The sequence below is a fragment of the Mobula birostris genome, chromosome 12 (genome assembly GCF_030028105.1).
Source record: "Mobula birostris isolate sMobBir1 chromosome 12, sMobBir1.hap1, whole genome shotgun sequence".
Classification (NCBI taxonomy): domain Eukaryota; kingdom Metazoa; phylum Chordata; class Chondrichthyes; order Myliobatiformes; family Myliobatidae; genus Mobula; species Mobula birostris.
In genome coordinates this window covers 84,455,150-84,481,594 of record NC_092381.1, presented here as the reverse complement: position 1 = coordinate 84,481,594, position 26,445 = coordinate 84,455,150, and the positions used below count along the sequence as shown (strand labels likewise).

Genomic DNA, 26,445 nt, shown 5'->3' with positions numbered 1-26,445 from the left:
CAGAGTCTGAGCACTGGTAGGAATATCAAGCTTAGAAGTGAATTCGTTCTCATTTTCTTCCAAAAATATGTTTTAATCAATAAAAACTAAGGGAAATACAATACAATCAGCTCATGTCTTTCTTTACATTTATTGTGCTATTAAACTATCATATGTTCTTTGCAAAGTAGCAAATCTATTTATATTTCCTCTTAAAACCCGTGAGATATTTGAGATTTTGTTACGCAGAGCTCTGCCCTTCGGCTTCCGGTGGCGGCAGGACCATCGACTGTGTCCGTCCCCATCGGGCCTTTGCCGTGGCTGCGTTGAGCTTCAGTGCGTCCTTCAGTTTGTCAGAATCAGAATTACAATCACGTTTATTATCTCCAGCATATGTCATCAAATTTGTTGTTATGTAGAAGCAGCACATTGCAATGCATAATAATAATAAAATGTAAATTACTGTAAATATGAGGGGTGATTGATAAGTTTGTGGCCTAAGATAGAAGTACAGTAGTCAATTTTAGAAAACCTAGCACATTTATTTTTCAACATAGTCCCCTCCTACATGTACACACTTAGTCCAGCGGTTGTGCAGCATACGGATCCCTTCTTTGTAGAAGTGGTCCACAGCAGGGCTGATTGATAAGTTCATGGCCTAAGGTAGAAGAAGATGAGTTATTAACTTCAAACTTTCTGCATTATCACTCAAAGAATTGAACTGCACGTGCATGTCACGAGAGTGTCTTGGACCTTCAGGTGGTCCACAGCAGGGGTGACTGATCAGTTCATGGCCTAATGTAGAAGGAGATGAGTTATACAGCTCTCATTACATGCATATGCAGTTCAACTCTGAATGAAAATGCAGAAAGTTTGAAGTTAATGACTCATCTCCTTCTACCTTAAGCCACAAACTTATCAATCACCCCTGCTGTGGACCACACTCTGGAGGTCCAAGACGCCGACTTCTACAAAGAAGGGATCCATATGTTCCACGACTGCTGGACTAAGTGTGTAAATGTAGGAAAAATAAATGTGCTAGGTTTTCTAAAATTGACTCCTTCTACCTTAGGCCACGAACTTATCAATCACCCCTCGTATACATATTTAAAAAGTTAAATTAAATAGACAGTACTAAAAGAGAGAACATTAGTGAGGTAGTATCTATAGGTTCAATGTCCATTCACAAATCAGATGGCAGAGGGGAAGAAGCTATTTCTGAATCATTGAGTGTGTGCCTTCAGGCTCCTGTACCTCCTCCCTGATGGTAGCAGTGAGAAAAGGGCATGTCCTGGATGATGGATGGTGCCTTTTTGTGGCATCACTCCTTCAAGATGTCCTGGATGCTGGGTAGGCTAGTGCTAACTGTGTTCACAAATCTCTCCAGCTTATTTCAATCCTGTGCCGTGACACCCACCCCCCACTAGACAGTGATGCAGCCAGTTAGAATGTTCTCCACAGTACATCTGTAGAAATTTACAAGTGTCTTTGGTGACATATCAAACCTCCTCAAGCTCCAAATGAAATATTGCTGCTGTCATGCCTTCTTTGTAAGTGCATTGAAATGCTAGGCCCAGAATAGATCTTCTGAGATGCTGACACCCAGGAACCTGAAAATGCTCACCCTTTCCACTGCTGATCCCTCGATGAAGACTGGTGTGTGTGCTCTCAGCTTACCCTTTCCGAAGCCTACAAACAATTCTCTGGACTTACTGAGATTGAGTGCAAGGTTATTACTGCGACACCATTCAGCTAGCTGATATATCTCACTCCTGTACGTCTTCTCATCAACAATTCTGCCAACAATAGTTGTGTTGTCAACAAATTCCTAGGTGGCATTGAGCTGTGCCTAGCCACACAGTCTTGAGTGCAGAAAGTGTAGAGCAGTGGGCTCAGTACACACCTTTGAGGTGTGGCAGTGATGATCAGCGAGGTGGAGATGTTATTTCCAAGCCATACAGACTGTGGTCTTCCGGTGAGGAAGCTGAGAATCCAGTTGCTGATGGAGGTGCAGAGGCCCAAGCTTTGGAGCTTTTTGATCAGAACCGTAGGAATGGTTGTGTTAGACGTGGAGCTGTAGTCAGTGGACAGCAGCCTGATGTAAGTATTTGTATTGTCTGCTGATCCAAGGCCACGTGAAGAGCCAATGAGATTGCATCCGCTGTAGACCTCTTAGAGTGATAGGCAAATAGGTCCAGGTCCTTCCTTAGGCAGGAGTTGATTCTAGCCATGACCACCCTCACAAAGCACTTCATCACTTTAGGTATGAGTGCTAGCAGATGATATTCATTAAGGCAGATCACCCTCCTTTTAAACCATAGACCATAAGATATAGGAGCAGAATTAGGCCATTTGGCCCATCGAGTATGCTCCGCCATTCAATCATGGCCGATCATTCCTTCCCCTTTTTAACCCCATTCCCCAGACTTCTCCCCGTAATCTTTGATGCCCTATCCAATCAAGAACCTATCAATTTCTGCCTTAAATATACCCAACGACTTTGCCTCCACAGCTGCCTATGTTAACAAATTCCACAAATTCATCAACCTCTGGCTAAAGAAACTTCTCTACATCTCTGTTTTGAATAGACGCCCCTCTATCCTGAGGCTGTGCCCTCTTGTCCTTGACTCTTCCACCATGGGAAGCATCCTTTCCGCATCTACTCTGTCTAGGTCTTTCAACATTAAAAAAGTTTCAATGAGATCCTCCTCATCCTTCTAAATTCCAGTGAGTACAGACCCAGAGTCATCAAACATTCCTCATATGATAACCCTTTCATTCCCAGAATTATTCTTTGAACCGCCTCTGGACCCTCTCCAATGCCAGCATATCTTTTCTTAGATAAGGAGCCTAGAACTGTTCACAATACTCAAGGTGAGACCTCACCAGTGCCTTAAAAAGCCTCAGCATCACTTCCCTGCTCTTGTAGTCAAGACTTCTTGAAATGAATGCTAACATGGCATTTGACTTCCTCACCACCGACTCAGCCTGCAGGTTAACCTTTAGGGTGTTTAGCACAAGGACTCCCAAGTCTCTTTGCATCTCAGACTTCTGGATTTTCAGCCCCTTTAGAAAATAGTCAGTATATTTATCTCTACTACCAAAGTGCATGACCATTCATTTTCCAACATTGTATTTCATTTGCCACTTTCCTGCCCATTCTCCTAATCTGTCTAAGTCCTTCTGCAGCCTACTTGTTTTCTCAACACTACTTGTCCCTCCACCAATCTTCATATCATCTGCAAACATGGCAACAAAACCATCTATTCCATTATCTAACTCATTGATATACAACATAAAAAGAATTGGTCCCAAACCGATCCCTGCGGAACACACTACTAACTGGCAGCCAACTAGAAAAGGATCCATTTATTCCTACTTGCTGCCTCCTACCAATCAGTCAATGCTCTAACTATGTTAATAACTTGCCTGTAATACCACGGGCTCTGAACTTGGTAAGCAGACTCATGTGTGGCACCTTGTCAAAGGCCTCAGAAAGTCCAAATATCCAACATCCACTGCATCCCCTTTTACTTGTAATCTCCTCAGAGAATTCCAACAGGTTAGTGAGGCAAGATTTTCCCTGAAGGAAACTATGCTGACTTTGTCCTGTGTCTCCGAGTACTCCATAACCTCATCCTTAACAATTGACTCCAACATCTTCCCAACCACTGAGGTCAGGCTAACTGGTCTATAATTTCCTTTCTGCTGCCTTCCTCCTTTCTTAAACCGGGAGTGACATTTGCAATTTTCCAGTCCGCTGGCACCACGCCAGAGCCCAATGATTTTTGAAAGATCATTGTTTGCTAATGGTTCCACAATCTCTCCTGCTACCTCTTTCAGAATCCTAGGGTACAGATCATCTGGTCCAGGTGACTTATATACTCTTAGATCTTTCAACTTTTTGAGTACCTTCTCCCTTGTATTAGTAACTGCATTTACTTCTCTTCCCTCACACCCTTCAACATCTGGCACACTGCTAGTGTCTTCCACAGTGAAGACTGATGCAAAATACTTATTAAGTTCACATGCCATCTCCTTGGCCCCCATTATTATTTCTCGGGCCTTATTTTCTAGCAGTCCTATATCCACTCTCATCTCTCTTTTATTTTTTACATACTTGAAAAAACTTTTTCTATCCACTTTGATATTGTTTGCTGGCTTGCTTTCTTATTTCATCTTTTCCCTCCTAATGATTCTTTTAGTTGCTCTCTATAGGGTTTTAAAAGCTTCCCAATCCTCAATCTTTCCACTAATTTTTGCTTTGTTATATGCCCTCTCTTTCGTTTATACATTAGCTTTGACTTCATTTGTCAGCTACAGTTGTATTATTCGGCCTTTTGCATATTTCTTCATTTTTGGAATACATTTGTCTTGCATCTTCCTCATTTTTCCCAGAAACTCATGCAATTGCTGCCAGCAGCTCCTTCCAATTTACTTTGGCCAGCTCCTCTCTCATACTACTGTAATTTCCTTTATTCCACTGAAATACTGCTACATCAGACTTTACTTTCTCCCTATCCAATTTCAAGTTGAACTCAATCATATTGTGATCACTGCCTCCTAAGAGGTTTTTTACCTTAAGCTCCCTAATTGCCTCTGTTTCATTACATAACACCTAATCCAATATAGCTGATCGCCTCACAGGCTCAATGACAAACCACTCTAAAAATACATCTTGTAGGCATTCAACAAATTCATTCTCTTGAGGTCCATTATCAACCTAATTTTTCCAATTGATCTGAATGTTGAAATCTCCCATGACTATTATAACATTGCCTTTTTGATATGCCTTTTCTATTTCCTGTTGTAATCTGTGGTCCACCTCCCAGCCACTGTTGGGAGGCCTGTATATAACCGCCATCAATGTCCTTTAACCCTTGCAGTTTCTTAACTCACCCACAAGGATTCAATTTTTTCAAATCCTATGTCACATCTTTCCACTGATTTGATGCCATTCTTTACCATTTTTTTTTGGACACTGGTATGATTGTTGCCCTTTTGAAGCAGGTGGAATTTCAAAATGTAGCAATGGGAAATTGAAGATATCTTTGAACTCACCTGCCAGTCGGTTGGTGCAGGTTCCCAGAGCCCTACCAGATACACCACTGGGGCCTGTCGCCTTGCAAGGGTTCACCCTCTGAAAGACGTTCTGATGTCAGCCTCTGAAACAGAGATGAAAGGGTCAGTGAATGCTGTAGGGAAACTCTTGAGATAGCACTCCGTAAGTTGTACCTGGCCTTCTTGGATAGCTCTGGATTGCCAGAGTTCAATGTCACAGGCCTAGCCCTCAGCAAACTGCAACTCTCCTGGTTCATCCATGACTTTTGATTCGAGTATGTGTGTCAGGGCTTCTCAACCAGGGTTCTGCGAGAGATCATGATTAAAAATTAAGCATCGTTTTTTGAGCTCCGTATAACGCACGATGCTAGCGTTCAAAGTGGTGGGCAGTGACCAAGCAGCCCCGTTAGCAATCTCGTTAGAGGTCTCTCAGCCCAGTATGGCAGAGCGCCGTAGGACCATGTTTATTTGGTTGAGTCCATTCTCAGTTTTTGACACGAGATACAAGAAGTTGTTGATAATTGGTGTACGCTGAGGGGCGGACATTAGGCTGATGAGGAGCGCGAAGTGCGTTTTCCAAGCATTGAATGGACTCACTCAACTTGGGCAGTGATGACAGCCTCTCCTTCCCAAATTACCTCCCCCAGATTCCCCTTACGTGCTGCCGACTGACTTATGGAAGCAAACAAACTCTACTGGTGTGGTAGAAAATAAGGGGGAAATTTTCTTTCTAAAGGAATTTTTGCACACCGGGATTCGGCTGCTAGCCTACAGCTTTGCTATTGTTGTAAACATTACAAAAGTTGGATTGTGTAAATCAGAAGTGAATTGCACTGTGAAGTTTTTGCATCTTTTGCGATTTTCTCATTTAGTTATTTATTATGCTATTCTAATTAGCAACCACGGACACAAAAAAAAAGTCCATCTTGACAATCACAGCTACTTATCAAAGGGTTTTACATGGACTGGTGATCCAAGTTGTCCTATTCCATTGTGCCTAGTCTGTGGCAAACAATTTGCAAATAAAGCAGTGGCTCCAGCAAACTTGAAAAGACACTTAACTACAAATCATAGCCATATAACACGTAAAAGTGCTGAGTATATTATTGGAATCTCAAAACAGATTAAATCATTTGCTAATAAGGTCCCAGTCAGTAAAAGGACTCAGGAAGGAAGTTATTTAGTAGAAAAACTTATTACCCCAAAAAGGAAAAGTCACACAGTTGGTGAGAACCTAATAATGCCAGCATGTAAAATTATAGTGGGTGAAATGCTAAGACAGGATGCAATACAAGAAACTGAAAAGGTTTCGCTCTCAAACAGTATAAATAAGTTGACATATTAAGATATATCACATGATGCTGAAGAGGTCTTGTGTGATAAACTGAAAAACAACAGCCTCTCTATCCAGGTTGATGAGTCAGCAGATTCCACCATCGAATGTCATTTTATAAGATTTGTAAATGATGGTGACATTTAAGAAAATGTTTCTGTTACAAAGAGCTGCCTGAAACAAGCACAGGAAAGATATATTTAGTGTTTGGTCTTCATATCTTGGAACAAAAGTCTGTCTTGGAGGAAGTGTGTTGGCATTTGTACTGATGGCACCCCATCAATGGTTGGCTCCATGAGAGGATTAGTTTCTCGTGTAAAAAAAGAAAATCCAGATATTATCATAACACACCGCTTCAACATTGCAAATAAATTTTCATGCTGTAAATAGCATTAATTAAAAATCAATTTACAAACTTTATTTAAATTAAATCTACTGAGCTTACCTTTAGAAAAATTTAATACCATTTTGGCTTAAGCCAGTTATTTAACAGAAATGTTTATGTTTGCCTATGGGTTTTTAAAATTTATGAAAGGGAAAGAAAGAGATTAATTTCAACAAAGGTAAGCTAAGCTTAACTATCTGTTTTTTTTCCAAGAAAGGTTGGCTAAAAATTTATTCTCTGTTCAAAAGAGCATTCACAATTATTTTTGGATTATTATATCTACAACTTACTAATCATGCTAACGTACTGTGAGTTCTGGATATAATAATTCTTACTCAGTCGTTCCTTGAGACCTGAAAATTGATTGAAGAGTTTTCCAGGGCAGGAAGTTTGAGAAAGGCTGATGTTTGGTATTGTAGATCAGTGTGAGGCATTTGATGTTTAAGAAAACCCGTGACAACTCAATTATTGTAACACTGAACACAAAAACGAGGCAACAGTCCTTCATGTAATTACGTCATTACGCCAGACCAGCCTCTTGAAGTGAACCCCAGCTTAATGTTGGTGATTGTAAATTATGTATGTTTCCACCAATTACATTACCCTACTCAGGCCCCCCAGCATTCACTAAAACCGCCATTGTGAGCCTGTCTGGAGCTTGGACAAGCCACCCAGCTTGGATTTCATGTCCCATGGGTGGAGGAACAGCAGGCGTCTCTGGCTCATCCAAAGGTTTGTTGACAGGCTCATGGTCATGTCATGACAGCAGGGGCATGGTAGCGGAATCCTAAAAATCTTGGTGGGTGATCATGGCGTTATGAATAAAGTCACCTTGCACTCCTAGCGGCTGCCCGTAGACCAACTCAGCCAATAAAGACTGCAGGTCCTGAGCCCCAACAGGACCCAGAGGAGACTATCATGCCAACACTCATCCATCAAGGAGGTCCTCAGAGCAGCCTTTAAGGGGGGGGGGGTGGTAAAACTGCTCGCAGAGGCCATTGGATTGTGGGTGATGCACCCTGATGTGACGTAGCCTAACACCGAGGTTCTGAGCCATCGCAGCCCAGAGGTCTGGTATGAATTGGGGACTGCAGTCGGAGGAGATAACAGATGGGGTGCCAAACCAAGCAACCCAGGTACTGATGAACACCCGAACCATGTCTGCAGGCATCGTCGACGCTAGAGGGACAACCTCTGGCCACCTGGTGATACAGTCCACCATGGTAAGGAGGAGGATGAAACTACAGAAGGGGGAGAGGGGGCTAACAAGGTCCACATTGACATTGTCAAACCGCCACACAGGGACCTGAAAAGGAGCCAATGGCACTTGGACAACCTGGTTAATTTTTGCCCACTGACACTCCACACAGGCTGCAGTCCAATCACGTAAATCCGTTCCAGGCCGTGCCACACAAACTTTAGTGCGACCAGTTTCTGTGAGGCCTTCTGGCCTGGATGCAAGAGGCTATGTATAGAGTTAACACCAGTCCGCCTTCAATCTGTGGGCACTATGGGGCAAGGGCAACTGGTTGAGATATCACACAAGAGAGAAATACTAGCTTCCCTGAACTTAATGTCAGCCAGTTGCAAGCCTGTGACTGCTGCTCAGTAAGTCTGGACCTCTGGGTCAGTAGCTTATCCATTGCCATGCCGGCATAGTCGACCCCTATGTGTACGGTCTCAATGGCTGGCCATGAGAGGCAATTGTCCATGGCACTATTTTTCCCATTGATATGTTGTATATCAGTTGTAAACTCTGACAGGTAGGCTAGATGGCATTGCTGCCATGCAGACCAAGGATATTTTGGCCATCGCGTGCATGAGGTGTTTGTGGTCAACAAATGCCCGGAGTTAGCGACATTCTAGAAGAAAATGAAAATGGTGGACACCCCAAATAGAGACTGAGAAACTCATGGTCAAGCGTGCTGAACCTCCTGTCAGGGGATGGAGCTGCCAGCTGAAGAAAGCCAGCAGCTGCCACATGCCTTCGACCAACTGTTCGTGCACAGAACCCACAGCTTAGTCTGAAGCATCGGTAGTGATGGCTATAGGTCCATCAGGGAGCAGGTGAACCAGGAGGTTCACATTGAAAAGAGCTCACTTGGTATCATCAGATGCCCTGGTCATGTCCACTGACCCGTCAGGCACATGACTAGTGATATTGCCTGTCAGCACACTCTACAGGAGGAGCATAAATCAGCAGGTCGCAGGATGAAGTGGTGATAGTAACTCACCATGCCTAAAAACTCCTGTAGTTTTTTTAGTAGTGAGGGGTGATAGGAAATCCCTAATAGTGGCTACTTTTGATGGGAATAGTTTTGCACCTCCTGCAGAGATGCAATGGCCAAGAAAGTCAATGATTGACAACCCAAACTGCCATTTAGCAGGGTTAATAATCAACTTTTGTTGACTTAGGTGCTCAAAAAGTGTGTGGAGATGAGATACATGTTTGGATTTGTATGCAATGGCGACAAGTATGTCATTCAGGTAAACTAAAAGATTATCTAAGTCTTTTAATACAGAGTCTACATCAGCCTTTGGAAAGTCTGAACCACATTTTTCAGCCTAAATGGCATACACAGAAAGTCAAAGAGGCCAAATGAGGTTATTGCAGCCATTTTGGGAATGCCCTCCAAGCACACAGGCACCTGAAGGTAGCCTCTAACCAGATCAACTTTGGAAGAAATTAACTTTCCATCTAAACATGCCAAAAAGTATTGGATGCATGGGTTTGGGTAACAATCGAGCATGGCACCTCGTTAAGGCATCGGTAATCGCCACATAGCAAGCTCCATCAGATTCAGGGACCACATGGATTGGTGAAGCCCAGGGGCTATTTGACCAGCGTACAATACCGAGACTTTCCATGTTGGCAGACTCTGTCTTCGCAGTTGCCAGCTTTGCTGGGACCAGCCTACGCACGCGGGCATGGCATGGTGGGCCTGTTATAAGAATGTGGTGCTCGACCCCATGTTTTGTGACTGCATTGGAAAATATGGACTTTGGTGAAGCTTGGGAATTCACCCAGCAGGCGAGTAATCTCACATGTGGTGGTGCGTGTGCTTGACAGAGTCGTTGTGGGGAATTTACTGGGGAAGCAGGGTAATGACCCAAAGCCCTTGACACCCACAAGCTGGAAGTTCTTAAGATTGACTAACAGTTCTTGGGTACACAGGAAATCTGCACTGAGCAGAGATCTAGCCACTTTAGCCAGGATGAAGACCCAAGCTGAACGTCACCCACTGAAACAAAGCATCACCCATCATGTCCCATAAGTCTGGATCCTGCTGCCAAGTTGCTGACTGGGCTTACTGAGGTAACAAAAGGAGGAGGTATGATGCAACCCTCCCTAGCTGAGTGTAGACTATCAGCCAATTTAGCAAGTTCTCTGTAGTCCTTCATGGGTACATTAATGAGGGTTATGCAGACTTGATCAGGCATTTGTTGCATGAAGAGTCTTTTAAAAAATAAAACAAGGGTAGTGATATCCCAGGAGAGACAGAATGTGGGCCATTCACTGTGATGACTTAGCATCACCAAGGCCAGGCAAGGAGAACAACTGTTTGGCATGCTCAGACTCTGATAGTCCAAAAGTCTGTCCAAGGTGAGTTTTCAGTGCCTGGTATTTAACATGTTCAGATGGGTGTTCTAGCCGTCTCACCCCTCTCGATGCTGTGGAACAACTGAGGGACACTATCACATTGTAGAATTTGGCGTTATCAGCGGTGATTTCCTGCAATGTGAACTGGACATTGGCTTGTACAACCAAGCAATGGCATTTTGCTCCCAAACCTCCAGCAGCTTCAAAGCAGTTGTGTCGGCTGACGTGTTCAATAACTCTGAAATCATCCTAGATTATCAGGATCACCAATGTGGATTGTCACAAATAAAATGGCGTGAGGCTTTTTATGTTTAAGAAAAGCCGCATTAACTCATATAATGTAATCCAAACACTGAACATAAAGGCGCGGTAACAGTACTTCACAAAATTACATCATCATATCAGCCTCTTAAAGGGAGCCCCATCTCAATGTTGGTGGTTGTGAATTAGCTACAGTACATTTCCACCAATTACATTACCCTACAGTACGTTCTCTTAGGCACACGCTCAACCACATAGGTTTTAATGAAGTCAGTGACAACTGTGGTATACTCGTTCAGACTCAGAGATGAATCCCTGAATGCTGTCGAGTCTACCAATTTAGAGCAGTCCTGTAAGCGCTCCCATGCCTCCCTCGTCCATACCTTCTTGGTCCTCTCTACTGGTGCTGCTGTCTTCAGTCTCTGCCTACACTCAGGGAGTAGAAGTACAGCCAGATGATCAGACTTTCCAAAGTGTTGGCATGGGATAGCACAGTAAACGTTCCTGATGGTAATATAACAGTGGCCCAGTGTGTTATCTCCCCTGATTCCACAAATGATATGCTGGTGATAATGACTTAAGGATTTTTTTTTCAAGTCGCCCTGGTTAAATCCCACCCACCCCCCAAAATGATGGGAAGGCACCAGGGTGTGCTGTTTCCTGCCTGTTGATTATGTTGCTCAGATCGTCTAGAGCCTGTTTGACATGGGCCTGAGATGGGATGCACACCACTACCAAGATGATGGCTGAAAACTCCCACAGGGGATAAAATGGATTGGACTCGATCACTAAATACCCCAGGTCGGGTGAGCAGGACTGGGACAGAACCACCGCATTTGTGCAGCACAAGGAGTTAATCATACAGCAGACTCCACTCCCTCTGCCTTTGAAAGACTCAGCAGTGCTATCTTGGCAGTGAATTATGAAGTCAGCGAGCTGTATCACTGTTCTCTTGCAACTCAGATAGTACTGGCTGGTGGAATTTCCTTACCAACGTTTTCTTGCAATCGAAGTTTCAGTTCAGAATCATAATCATATTTTTTTATCACTGACTTAGATGTTGTGAAATGTATTGACCTGCCATAGTAGTTCCATGTAAAGACATAAAACTACTATAATTTACATAAACAATAAATAGTGTAGACAAAACTTGTTCTTGGGTTCATGAACCATTCAGAAATCTGATGGCAGAGGGGAGGGCAATCATACATGTAGAAGGAAGTCAGAAGTTCTGTATGGTGTTCATCAATAATCTTCCAGCAGTGCTTGATATTTGTCCCACTGTATATCCCCGGGAACAATTCCTGTGTCAGAGTCCTCTATTATGCAGGTGTAGATAGTAATGGAAAAGGATGGGTCAGGTCCACAGGTTACGGTCCTAGGCTTAATTAAGGGTAAATAGACAGGATCCAGCAGAGGTCAATTGAGTAAGTGTCTTTGAAAGAAAAATAACAAAAGGCAAGTGAGGGTCTTTTCAGAGTTGGATTGCAGCATGTTCTTGTCAGAGTGAAGAGTAAACCTGACAAGTTTAGGGGAATTTGGCTGATGAGAGATATTGAGGCTCTGGTCAAGAAAAAGAAGGTTTAGAAGCTTGAGCAACACACATCAAAGTTGCTGGTGAACGCAGCAGGCCAGGCAGCATCTGTAGGAAGAGGTGCAGTCGACGTTTCAGGCCGAGACCCTTCGTCAGGACTAACTGAAGGAAGAGTGAGTAAGGGATTTGAAAGTTGGAGGGGGAGGGGGAGATCCAAAATGATAGGAGAAGACAGGAGGGGGAGGGATGGAGCCAAGAGCTGGACAGGTGATTGGCAAAAGGGGATACGAGAGGATCATGGGACAGGAGGTCCGAGAAGAAAGACGGGGGGGGGGGGGGGACCCAGAGGATGGGCAAGAGGTATATTCAGAGGGACAGAGGGAGAAAAAGGAGAGTGAGAGAAGGAATGTGTGCATAAAAATAAGTAACAGATGGGGTACGAGTGGGAGGTGGGGCCTAGTGGAAGTTAGAGAAGTCGATGTTCATGCCATCAGGTTGGAGGCTACCCAGACGGAATATAAGGTGTTGTTCCTCCGACCTGAGTGTGGCTTCATCTTTACAGTAGAGGAGGCCGTGGATAGACATGTCAGAATGGGATGTGGAATTAAAATGTGTGGCCACTGGGAGATCCTGCTTTCTCTAGCGGACAGAGCGTAGATGTTCAGCAAAGCGGTTTCCCAGTCTGCGTCGGGTCTCGCCAATATATAAAAGGCCACATCGGGAGCACCGGACGCAGTATATCACCCCAGTCGACTCACAGGTAAGTGTTGCCTCACCTGGAAGGACTGTTTGGGGCCCTGAATGGTGGTAAGGGAGGAAGTGTAAGGGCATGTGTAGCACTTGTTCCGCTTACACAGATAAGTGCAAGGAGGGAGATCAGTGGGGAGGGATGGGGGGGGACGAATGGACAAGGGAGTTGTGTAGGGAGCGATCCCTGCGGAATGCAGAGGGGGGGGGAGGGAAAGATGTGCTTAGTGGTGGGATCCCGTTGGAGGTGGCGGAAGTTACGGAGAATAATATGTTGGACCCAGAGGCCCAAACAGTCCTTCCAGGTGAGGCAACACTTCACCTGTGAGTCGACTGGGGTGATATACTGTGTCCGGTGCTCCCGATGTGGCCTTTTATATATTGGCGAGACCCGACGCAGACTGGGAGACCACTTTGCTGAATATCTATGCTCTGTCCGCCAGAGAAAGCAGGATCTCCCAGTGGCCACACATTTTAATTCCACATCCCATTCTGACATGTCTATCCACGGCCTCCTCTACTGTAAAGATGAAGCCACACTCAGGTTGGAGGAACAACACCTTATATTCCGTCTGGGTAGCCTCCAACCTGATGGCATGAACATCGACTTCTCTAACTTCCGCCAGGCCCCACCTCCCCCTCGTACCCCATCTGTTACTTATTTTTATACACATTCTTTCTCTCACTCTCCTTTTTCGCTCTCTGTCCCTCTGAATATACCTCTTGCCCATCCTCTGGGTTCCCCCCCCCCTTGTCTTTCTTCCCGGACCTCCTGTCCCATGATCCTCTCGTATCCCCTTTTGCCAATCACCTGTCCAGCTCTTGGCTCCATCCCTCCCCCTCCTGTCTTCTCCTATCATTTTGGATCTCCCCCTCCCCCTCCAACTTTCAAATCCCTTACTCACTCTTCCTTCAGTTAGTCCTGACGAAGGGTCTCAGCCTGAAACGTCGACTGCACCTCTTCCTAGAGATGCTGCCTGGCCTGCTGCGTTCACCAGCAACTTTGATGTGTGTTGCTTGAATTTCCAGCATCTGCAGAATTCTTGTTGTTTTAGAAGATTGAGATTGAGTGAATCCCTTGAAAACTATAAAAAGTTCAAGGATATTCTTGAGGGAAATCCAGAGGGCAAAGAGAGGTCACAAAATGGAACTAGCAGGTAAGGTTAAGAAAAATCCCAAGAGGTTCTATAGCAATGTTGTTGTTCGTCCATCGTACGTCGATGAGGACCTTAACACCATTATTGATGGTGTCGAGACTAGCGCGTGACTTGGATTTAAGTGAGGGAGAGTTGCGCAGCGTCAGCCTCACTCTCTCTTCCCAATTCCCATCTGGATCCAGTGGCAAGACAGAGTCGAGACGGCTGGAAATGGGACTAGGCGCAGTGGATGACCAGGACGCCTTCTGTGTCTTGTCCTGCTCAACACATTCCATGACGCTTGCAGAGACCGCCTTCTTGACCGTTGGACCTTCCATTGGTCTCGTCCGCTCAATCCGCTGGAGTCTGTCTTCACATGCTGGGATAGACAACTCCCTATCTCACCAAGGGTTTGAGACCCGTCGGCTACCCTCACCTGGTTTAGCCGGCTTGTCGAAGCCATTGCCCGGGGTGTGGCCGCTGTCGCATGCAAACAGCTATGGGGAGCCACAGGTGAGAGCTGAGTGTCAGATGGGGACCAAAGGTGGAGTAACCGCCCTGAAAAGGACGCGACATGTTACCCCACCAGAGGTGCTACCCCCCCCGACACCCCATACGCCCCAATATTAAGAACAAAATGGTGGCTACAGAGAATAGGTCCCCTTAGAGATTAGAAGGGCCAACTATATCTTGATCCACAAGAGATAGGTGGGATTTTTAATGAAGTTTTTGTGTTGCTGTTTACTGAGGAGAAAATCATTATTGCTCAAGAAATAAGGAAAACAAGCCGAGATGGGCTTTGGAAGATATTCATATTACCATGAGATGCTGGAAGACTGGAGGACTGCAAATTTTGTTCCATTGTTCAAAAAAGGCTCAAAGAACAAACCGGAAAATTATATGTCAGTGAGCCTGAGGTCATTTGTAGGTAAATTAATGGAAGGTATTCTGAGGAATTGGATATGTAATCATTTAGAGCAGGGGTTCCCAGCCTGGGGCCCATGGACACCTAGGTTAATGGTAGGGGTCCATGGCATAAAAAACAATCAGGGACCCCTGACATAGAGAGACGGGTCCTGATTAGGGATAGTTAGCATGGCTTAGTGTGTGGTAGGTCAAACCTAACCAAGCTTATAGAGTTTTTGAGGAGGTAAGAGGAAGGTTAATGAAGGAAATGCAGTAGACATTGTCTACCTGGATTTTAGCAAGGTCTTTGACATGAGAGATTGGTTCAAAATGTTAACTTGCTTGGTATTCAGCATGAAGTAGTAAATTGGATTCAGCACTAGCTCAGCAGAAGACTGAGAGTGGTTGTGGATAGTATCTCTCTGGTTGGAGACCTATGTCTAATGATGTGCTACAGGGATCGGTGCTGGGTCCATTGTTTTTTTATCATCTATATTAATGATTTAGAAGATAATGTAGTAAACTGGATCAGCAAATTTGTGGATTACTCTGAGAATAGGGGTGTAGTGGAGAGCAGGGAAGGCTATTAAAGCTTGCACTGGAATATTGACCAGCTGGGAAAATTAGCTGATCCATGGCAGATGGAATTAATGCAAACAATTGTGAGGTGTTACACTTCGGCAGGACCAGCCAGGGTAGAACTTACACAATAAATGGTAGGGCACTGAGGTGTGTGTAGAACAAAGAAATCTGGGAATTTGTTGAAAGTAATGTCACAGGTAGATGGAGTCATAAAGAGTTCATTTGGCACATTAGCCTTTGTAAATCTAAACACAGAAGTCGGGACAGTATGTTGAAGTTGCATAAGATATTGGCGAGGCTGAATGTGGAGTATTATGCACAGTTCTGGTCACCTAGCTACAGAAAGATATTAATAAGCCTGAAGGAGCACAGAGAAATTTTACAAGGCTATTACCATGACTTGAGGACCTGAGTTATAGGGAAAGGTTACTGGGTTGGGACAATATTACCTGGAGCTTGGGAAAATAAAGGGAGGTCTTATAGAAGTATATAATATACTGTGGGATATAGATAGGGAAAATACCTGTCAGTTTCTTGCCCTGAGGTTGGGTGAGACTAGAAATAGAAGTTTAAAGTGTAAAGTGAAATATTTATGAGTGTGGTATGAGCTGCCAGCAGAAGTGATAGATGCAGCTTCAATTGTAGAATAAAAGGGAATTTTGGATAGATATATGGATGACAGAGGTATGAAAGGCTATGGTCTGGATGTAGGTAGATGTGACTAAGTATAATATACTGTAGGTCAATACAGGTTAGATGGGCCAAATGGCCTGTTTCTATGTGTAGTGCTTGGTGACTCTATGGCTCTCCAATGAGGAGGTGTTTGCAGCCTTACAGCACACTAAGGGGGATTGGACAAGTGCATCCTTGGACTTTGTAGGAGGCAAGAGTGGAAACTGCCAGGGTACTTGCAGAGATATTTCCTGCAGTGTTAGCCACTGGTGAAGTTCCAGAAACCTGGAAGGTAGTAATATTGTTCCATTGTTTAAAGAAGGTAGCAAGGTCAAGACCAGGAGATAGAGTCAGGTCAGTTTGACATCAATAGTGGGGGAGTTGCTGGAGGACATTCTGAGGAACAGCAAGTGGTAGACAGAATCTCACCAGGAGGAGTCAGCATGGCTTTGTGTTTCAGAATTTATGCTTCATGAGCCTTTTTAAGTTTTTTTGAGGAAGTAACCAAAAAAGTAGATGAGAGTAAGGGAGGTAATGTTGCCATTTCCAGGGCAGCATGCATTAGGAGGGAAGCTCCAACTCTGCAGGATCTAACTGCCAGACAAGCAAAGACTTGATGCCTGATAGCAAGTTCTGACGGTGAAGTATTAGACTCAAAGTGCCTGTGCTCTGCACCACACTCCTCCTTTCCTCATCACCTTTTTATACTATGCTCCTAAATCACAGTATCTCCCTCTTCAAGAGATGCAATCGCTCTCCAATACAAGAAATCACTCTCAGTACTAAATTCCTTACTTAGGTTTGCTCTGGACACATATGCCAAATACAACAGTTTCTTCGCATTTTCAATCTCACCAAGCAGTAACTTGCAGCAAAGCCATTGCTTTTGCACTCATGTGAAAAATTTGCACCACACCAATACAGTATCAGCTGTGTAACACAATACCAAGCCAAACTTCACAGCAACCACAACAAAAGCTCAAGAGCTTATACTGCCTACAGAAAGGAGTACAATATATCGACTTCTGAGAAGGATTAGTAAACATTATCATTCTTCACTCCCTCCTTGGAAATTAGAGAGGTTTCTTATGCAACACACCCAAAGAGTGAAAGGCAATTTTATATCATTTTGGCAATTGTGTTGACTAGATCTATGTCTAAGTTTCTTCTTACCCAGAACCTTGGTCATTTTTTTAGTAAATAGCTCTGGATAGTATCTGTTAAAAATACTGTCATGTCTGGTTTCAGAATTCCTAAACTTTAAAGCTTTAAAACTAACACTTGGAGATTCAATCTGACTCTGTGTTGTAATGTAAAATGGTGATCATTTTATATCACCCAATTTGTATTTCCTTTGAGATACTGGGAACAGATTCCTGATTGGCCATGTGCAACCAGTTTAGTCAATCACTGTATCTCACTGCCTAAATGCTAATTGTTCATATTGGCAGATTCAGTAGTGGCGAGTGATCTCAAAATTCTATTGAGTCTAAATGTCCATCCCAATTTTACTCACCTGCAAACTGCAGCACAGAAATCAGGAATGTCTTAAAGAACAGATGTCATCCCACCCGATCTCTCATCCCATCCCCACACTCATTGCAAGGAGCTGAGCCAAGAAATCAGAATGACTTTGTATCAAATCCCTCCACTTCCTGCGAGCCAGACTCTGCTATGTTGGGAGTCACTAAACTTACTGTAAATGCAGATAAGTGGTTGTTTATCCTTGTTTAAATTAATATTATTGCTTATAACTAAAGAATATCATTAGATTGCTGTTTATATATAAAGTATACAGTATAAATAAACTTTACATACAGTACAGTAATATTGATTGTTAAATAAAGTTAATCAATATTACTGTATATAAGTGGTCTATTCACATAAAATTTATGAAAAGCAACAATTGAAAAATGAATTTATTTTATTTGATTAAATGCTTTTGCCATTCTATTAACGCCCACCTTCATCTCTCTTTTACTTGTCTGTTCTCTAAGCTGAGCTCCCCCATCAGCTTCAGCAGAGCCGGTTGAAGGGAAATGAACTTGAGGAGATCAGATCAACTTGGACCCGCCACAACTCAGCACAGTTGGCTGTAGCCAGGGTGAGTGTAATTGAAATCATCGTTTTGGGATTTCACTCTAACTTTCAGCCTTTGGGTGAAAGTAGTGCCATGGCTGGGGCTTCTAGAACATCAGTGGTACATGTCTGTCCTACAAAGCTGGACAGAATAAGATTAAGGGTTTGCACTAAGGCCTCTGCAAGGTTGGAGTCATTCAGCATGGAAACTGGCCCTTTGACTCAGCTCATCCATGCTGACCACAAGCTAGTCCCAAATTTGACCCATATTCCTCTAAACCTTTCCTATCCATCTACTAGTCCATAGGTCTTTTAACATTGTTTCTGTACCAACTCAATCACTTTTATCCACCTACAAACTCCTGGTGGCAAAAGATTGTTCTGGAAGTTCATATTAAGTATTTCCCCTCATACCTTTCCCTTCCCAGCCAAACTCCATAATATTGAATGTTAGCTTTCTTCAGGATTGCCAATGCATACCCAATTATATTATGCATACATATTAGCCATCTTCCATAAACTACTCAAGTCACCGTCCTCACTGAGTTCTCTGCAGCAGCACTTGCATAAGACTTCATCCTCCAAGCAAACTGGCATCCTTCCTCATCCTTGTTTACAATGCTCTTGTGCCTGGGGCCTTACCACATGTAGATCCCACCTCTGACTATCCTGAACTGTATTTGGGTGGTATCCACGAGCACGAGAACAAGTGAGGGCGAGTCCTTGTTAGCACTTTGAATAACCAATAGAAAGAGAGTTCAAGCGTGAGGCTCTTTTTGTTTGCACCTGGTGATTTAGAAGAGAAACGAGAGATGAGAGGAAGTGGGATGTGGCAGGGATGAGTGGATATACTCTCAATGGACTGTCCCTGATTACACACCATGAATTCTGACATAGGGAGCTACTGTGGGGAATCAGGCTCGTTGACCCCCCCCCAAATCCTCACTGACTATCAAACACACCCCCACCCCATTTACAACAATTCCATATTAGCCACATTTTGTTATTCCCCCCTTATTAACTGCCCCATGTTCTTCCACTCACCTGCACACTAGGGGCAATTTACAGTGGGCAATGAACCAACCAACTTACACATCTTTGAGGCTTGGGAGGAAATTGAAGCACTTGGGGGAAATCCACATGGCGACAGGGAGAATATGTAAATGCCACACAGACATCAGGATTGAAGCCCAGTTTCTGGCACTACGAGGCAGCTGCACTGCCAGCACTGTGCTGCCCTTGGTCCTTCTGTAAGTGCTTGTAATTCAATGTGTTTAGAACATACAAGCCATTTCTTCCCTTCTAGTTACTTAGCCTGCAGCTGCTTGGTTGCCATCTTCTCCTGTCAGTGGGGAAGGATGCTAGTGAATGCCTGGCCTGGCTGTCTGTTGGGTAATGTGGCTATCGTCTGTGAATAACCAGAAGTGTGTGCAGGTTGTGGCAAGAGTTGCGATGGTTGTGATTGTGAGGCAGGGTGAAGCATGCACATGTTGAGTACAAGTCATGGTCGAAGAGGCTTGGTGGGTGTAGGGTGAGTGGTACTGTAGTGAGCAGAACTGGAATAGTGCTACCAGGGGTGGACTACAGGATCTATAAATCATTCACTGACCCTGATCGTTCTTGTGAGGTCTTTCAAATTCTGGCATTGCATCTCAATCCTGAAGCCATAATCTTGGTATTAATCCCAATTCCCTCTGTGCCTACTGCCACCATCTATCTATAGGGCTGCTTTCACCATTGTAGATAAGAGGCGTACATCCTTGTAGCCACCTCCTCCGCCAAAAGGATATCTATAAATGGTGTTTGAGTTCTCCTTTAATCGACCATTATTCCTCCTTGCACAACTCTGTTGCAATAATTTCAATCCTTCCATTTGCTGAGGGGTACAGGCTGACTTCAAACATTGCAGGCTGGCATCAAGTACTAATACTGAATCCCTATAAAGTAACTGACATAGTCTAGTGCGTCTGCCTGCAGCAATCGTGATGATATGCACTTGGCCCTATTAAATCTTTCTACCCTGTACTGTGAAATACGTAGCAATGGCCAAAGCAGTATGAGATGGCTTTCAAAAGGGCAAAGAAATGGTGACATCAGACACTGTACTCACATGTTATGATCCACATCATCCAGTGAAGCTTGCCTGTGACCGCTTGCCTTATGGAACAGGTGCAGTAATGTCACATGTTATCAGTCATGGAAGTTGTTACGAAGTTAGACTCATATTTTGGACAACCATGTCTTTCTGTGAATTAGTTTAATGTTTAATGTGGGCATTAATTAATCAAGTAAACTGAACAGAATATATCTTTCCACGGATCAAATTCTCCATCAAATTAGAGAGAAATAAGAGCATTGGAAGCGAAGAAAATAACACAAAATTGTGTTAAATTGAAAACTCTGTATCTTATGCTTTCAAAGTCCTTGCATGCTTTACTAAAATCTGTCAGATTTAAATAGTAGGGGTCTAACCCAAAGCAAAATATTGCCAATGCTGGTTGCTTCTTACAAAAACAGAGTATGCTCTGAATGTTCAACTACTTCTGCTATAGCAGAGAGTTCTTGAAGCAACAGGTCAAACAAAAGCTATCTGTGTATTTTCATTTTAATTAATACTTATCACCAGGAGATGGTGCTTTAAGATCACGGGTTCTGTTTAGCTGATTTAATATCTATGTCCAACAGGAGGAGCCCTGATGTTAATGAGAATAAGAGAATCATATTTGAATCCTGAGAAGCAAACAAGAGATAGTCAAGCTTCCTGGATTTTGAATGTGGCTTTTCAAAATTCCAAGCAGTGCCTGTGCAGTTGAGTTTCATTAGCAGCACAGCACATACAACTTTGGTTTCAGTGAAGAGGTGATTTGATGGAGGTGTTTAAAAAGTTAAAAGAAATAATTTGGAGAACTATTTCCTTTGATGGTCGAATCAAGAACAGAGTTATTTCAGAAGAAAGCTTGTTTCTTCTACGGGGTAATCAGATAGCCATTTCTCACACACTATAATAGAAATTTGGACTCTTTCTCAGCATAAGCCTTCTGAATGTAATGAAAATCATTATAGACTGACAACCCAGAATATTAGTTTTATATAAACAGAGAATGCTGGGAACATTCAGCAGGTCAGTCAGCACCTGTGGAAAGAGAAATAGAGTTAATGTTCCTTTGCTATTAATTGACAATTCTGTAGTATTTTAGAAAAATACCAAAATACCAAGAGATCTCTGATATTCAGTTGAGAGAGCAGATTGAGTGTTACATGGACATTTAATTTCAAAGGCAACTTGTCTAACAGAGCAGCCCTCCTTCAGCTCTGCATATGAGGGTCATCCAGGAATCTGTGCTCAAGTGCCTCTTAATTCTGTGAAACAACAGCTAAAAGCATTCCCCTTTGTTGCCATGGATACTTGCTGGGGAGCACTTGAAATGATCCACCAATTTCTGCACTAAAGGAGTCTATTTTCTCACTAAAATCCATAGACAGCTGTCTTATATGGCAACTCTCTGCTGTGCCTTGCATTACTTGTATTGTGGCATGTGAATCGTGACAACCAGATAGTTTCCATTCAGTTCCCAACCACACCAATGAGTGTGTGGGGTAGAGTGAAACTGATAAATGTCAACTGGAATATTTGAATATTGACCCAAATCAAATGAGCTATCGTACTCAAAGTGATGTTAAAACCGAAAATACCAAATTAAGAGATTGTGCATATCTGAGGATCGTCATTTCTTCTGGAAATTTGGGATTTCCACATAGCCTATCCTGCCCATGCTGAAAATGCTGACAGGTCACCTGCTCTCTAGCGTCTGTGAACATTAGTTGTAACTGACCGCAGGAAACCTGATAAGTTTCATCCACCTCCACTGCAGCTCAGCGGCGGCCTCACGTGCTCAAACACTTTATCTTTCCCCTTCCCCCTCGCCCTTGCGCATGAAAACTTCCATATCACAGACATGATCCATACTGTCCTGTGTTCCTCAAGGCTCTTCTCTTTTCTTGCCACTGCCACAGCCTCAACTTTTTCCTTCTATTCATTGCTCTGTCCCCCTTTCACCTTTTCACTTCCTGTCAAGCTGTTTACAGCAGATACATAGAAAATAGTAAGGTTATTAATGTTGTTAATGCTTTGTCAGGATTAGTAAGGCTATTGAAATTTATTCTTTGAAAATTGGAATAGGTTTATTAATTCACATGAACAAAATACAGTAAAAAGCTATGGTTTTCCATGCCATCCAGACGGATCATTCCATACACAAGTACATTGGGGTACCAAAAAAGAATCAATGCAGATCACAGTGTTAGAATGCCAGGTAGGCAAATAAAGTACAGGGGTCACAATGAGGTAGAGTGAGAGATCAAGTTCATCTTTTAGTATATGGGAGTCCAATAACAGTGGCATAGAAGTCGTCTTTGGATCTGTTGCTTTGTACTTTCATGCTTTTGTACCTACGTTCTTGTGCAAAAGACTTTGGCACATTTACAGTATATAGTTAGGGTGCCTAAGACTTTTGCACTGTACCATAATTATCAATGTGGAGCGGAGACCGAGTTTGTAAATCTGGCGGGAGCAAAGGATATTAGGAATGGTGAGGGCAGAGCACCGTGGGAGGGGTGTGGGGCAGGTGGCAGAGAAGGAGAACCAATGGTGTGCCCTGAGACACCAGGCAAGGTCATTTGATTCCAAATAATTGGTTTATTCATCTTTATGGAATATCTCTCTGGTGTTCCTCACTCCCTCCCCTCTTCCTTCCCCTTCTCACTTCCAGTCCACAATAGAGACCCAGGTTTCAGAATCAGAATCAGGTTTATCATCGCTCGCACGTCATGAAATTTGTTTTTTTTTCTCTGCAGCAGTACTACAGTGCAATACATAAAATTACGACAGTACTGTGCAAAAGTCTTATGCAAGCTAGCTACAAGTATGTGCCTAAGACATTTGCACAGTATTGTATTACCACGTGAGTGGAGAGAAGAGAAGATAACCAAGATGGCAAGGGCTCTTGATCATATTGGCTTACAGTGGGAAGTGTAGATGGAATCAATGAAGCAGAAGCAGGTTTGTGTGATGGACTGGGCTATGTTCACAACCTAGAATCTGATGGAATTAGAATAACATGTTAAGACATGTTAAAGTCCTTGTATTTAACAATTACTGAGCAATAATCTAGTTTGGTATCTTTATTAAAAGAGATGTAAGAAAGATATATGGAATACCAAAGTAGCTAAATTAGATAGTTAACTTATTTAGTTGACACACACAAATAAAAATTGGAACTAAGCAACTACCAATTCCATTACAGTTGTGAGAAAAAGTATTTGTCATCTAAGTTAAACATAGAAAGAAATTCTAAGTCTGGATTCAAGAGAACAGCTCAATCATTTGGTTTCATCTGAGTGGTTTTGATGTGAAACCAGTCAGCCTCTAAACAAGCTCAAGTTTATCATTAAGGGCATACATACCCAGAGTATGTATAAATGCCATGAAAATCAGCTTTTGACAGCAGTTTATCACAAATAATAAATACAAGCTACATTGTAATGAAAAATTGTAAGATTTGTTCTTAAACAGCAAGTGGTATTTGCAAACAAAGGAAGCACTGCACATGTCTTGAAGGTGAGAGGATCTACATTATTACAACTATACAAAGAATTAAATACAAAAAAAGAAGGATGCTTTTACAGAAGGATGCAATATAGCACTCATCAACCAATTATGAACCTATGATGGACGGAACCTCAGGTGTCCGATAGCCTTTCATGCAGCCTTTTCTCTATCTCTTAGTACCAAAGCATCTGGCTAAAGGGATGATTCCCATCCGTATTAGGAAGGAGACCATTCTTATACCTTTCAAAAATCTAACCTAACTTTTGCCCCAGTATTTCTCCATTTCCTAGTGGTACAAGCCCATGCCTTCTTACTTCTCACGACCTTTGGCCCAGGTACATAATTTAGAAATAGAGACAGCAAGACTGCAAAGAAGAAAGCATTCTTCACCAGTACCAAGACTTAGGGATATATGTCCGTGCACATCTTCAGGCCATTCCATTACCACATTCCAAGATGATACTATTTTATCCTCTAACTTCCATTTTGTGTTACACTTTTTACTAAGGAGGAGTCAAATTTAACTCTTTCCTTACATACTTCAATTTACCATATATCATATCATAAAAATGAAGATAGCATAGTATCATGACTGAGAAGGAATTTTTAACCTCCTCCTTGTATGTGGAATCAGACAGGATTGGATACAACAAGGAGCTCGCTGCCTGCCTTATTTTGTTCTCGATTGAAGTCAAAGGGCAGGCAAGCAGGCCAGCACAGTAGTGTCCTGGTTAGTGCAATGTTTTTACAGCACCAGCGACCTGGGGTCAATTCTGCTGCTGTCTGTAAAGAGTTTGGACATTCTCCTCGTGACCACGTATGTTTCCTCTGGGTGCTCAGGTTTCCTCCCACATTCCAAAGATGCATGGGTTAGTTGGTTAGTTGGGCAGCCTGGGTTTGTTGGGCCAGAAAAGCCGGTTATGGGTGTTCCAGTGATGTCATCATTCAGAATGGCTGCTTAAATCAATAGCTCCTCTGGAAAAACGCATATTTTGCCACGTTAATCTATCAAATATAAGATCTTTAGAAAATATCTGAATTGATAAGGGGGGAAAGAATGAGGAAGAAGAATGATTTAAAAAAGCATGACTGCAGAGCCTATGGAAGAGAGAGATACAACAAGCGGCTCTCCTATACGTGCGCATGGTGGCGAGGTTGACGCGGGGCCTCGTTCAGGCAAAGTGGCAAATATGATAAGGGAAGTCCAAAAAGATATAAAACAGCAACTAAATGATATAAAGTCAGAGCCCGCCAACGTCAATCAGAAAATAGCGATGGCAGAGACTCGAATTGAGAAGATGGAAGATCACATGCAGACCGTGGAACAGATACTAAGTAAGATGGTAAAAATACTAAATCAACAGGAAAGTAAATTGCTTGACCAGGAGAGAAGATCACGACTGAAATATATCAGGATTGATAATGTTTCCGAAGGAGCAGAGGGATTGTCGATGACGAAGTTTGTAGAAAAGTTGCTGCAGGAAGCGCTGGAGATACCGCCAACTATGGAGATTGAAACTGAGAGGGCGCATCGTGTGCTCGCCCCACGGCCCTCCAGAGACACAGAAAGTAAGCCACGCTCAATAATACTTAGATTCCTTGGATTCGAGAGCAAGGCAGAGATTCTACGAAGGGCCTGGGGTAAGAAGAGGGTGTTTTGGAATAGGAAGTTACTATATTTCGATCATGATTACCCCCTGGCAGTCCTACAGAAATGGAAGGAATATTCCGAAGCAAAACGAATATTAAAGCAAGAAAAGATTAAATTCCAAACCCCGTACCCTGCTAAACTGAGGGTATTTTACCAAGAAGGGGTAGAACTATATCAGACGGTGGAAGAGGCGACTACAGACATGAAGAACAGAGGGCTGCCTGTTAGTGTGGTCAAACAAGGGAAAGCCTGGCCGAGCAGTTATCCCGATCTGCTTGGGAAATAGTAAGAGAACCGAGAAAGCAGGGGATGGGAGGAGGACGAGAGAAGAATATTAGGAAGAGACTGTGAGTTCTCTGAGGACAGCCCTCACCTCCTCCAGAAGAGCCATAAGGTTTGACTAACTTTAAAAGTGCTGATCAACTAAATGGAAGCAAAAATAGATGGTGATATACCTATCTCGAGAAACATGTATTATAATGTGGATTTTATATTACTCAATTTTTTAAAATTCATTCATTCAATCCTTTTTCCCCACCTAAATGAGAATATATACACGGGAGGAATACACAGGGAAATCATTTCTGTGGACATAGATTTTTTTACTTACTTTTATAGGTACTGCAGCGGGGGCCCTCAACTCACAGGTAGGAGGGGCTATCCCCCACAGCTAGACGTTCCTTCTAGCTCAACCCAGGGTCATCTAGAGACCCCAACCTTGGAATCACACCTTGGTTACCTTTTTTTTAGTATCCACGTTTCTTGGCTCTTATTTGTTCAGGGAGTAGATCAATTAAGTTAAATTCTGCAAATTTCAATAATATACTAACAGATAAATACACATGGCTAAGGACAAAGTAAAATTCATTTTTTTAATGTCAGTGGGCTGTTGAATCCAGTCAAGCGCAGT

The 26,445-nt window shown here is 43.0% G+C and overlaps 1 long non-coding RNA gene across 1 annotated transcript in view; it reads right to left on the bottom strand.

The window, feature by feature from the left end:
• Positions 1 to 249: 249 nt before the first annotated feature.
• The window catches only part of LOC140206382 (uncharacterized), a 97,384-nt gene continuing 71,188 nt past the window's right edge, over positions 250 to 26,445 (bottom strand). Inside the window, exons 2-3 of the long non-coding RNA XR_011888132.1 lie at positions 5,041 to 5,144; positions 250 to 322 (exon numbers count right to left, since the gene is read on the bottom strand). This is a non-coding gene — a long non-coding RNA (uncharacterized lncRNA). The remainder of the gene's footprint in view (positions 323 to 5,040; positions 5,145 to 26,445) is intronic.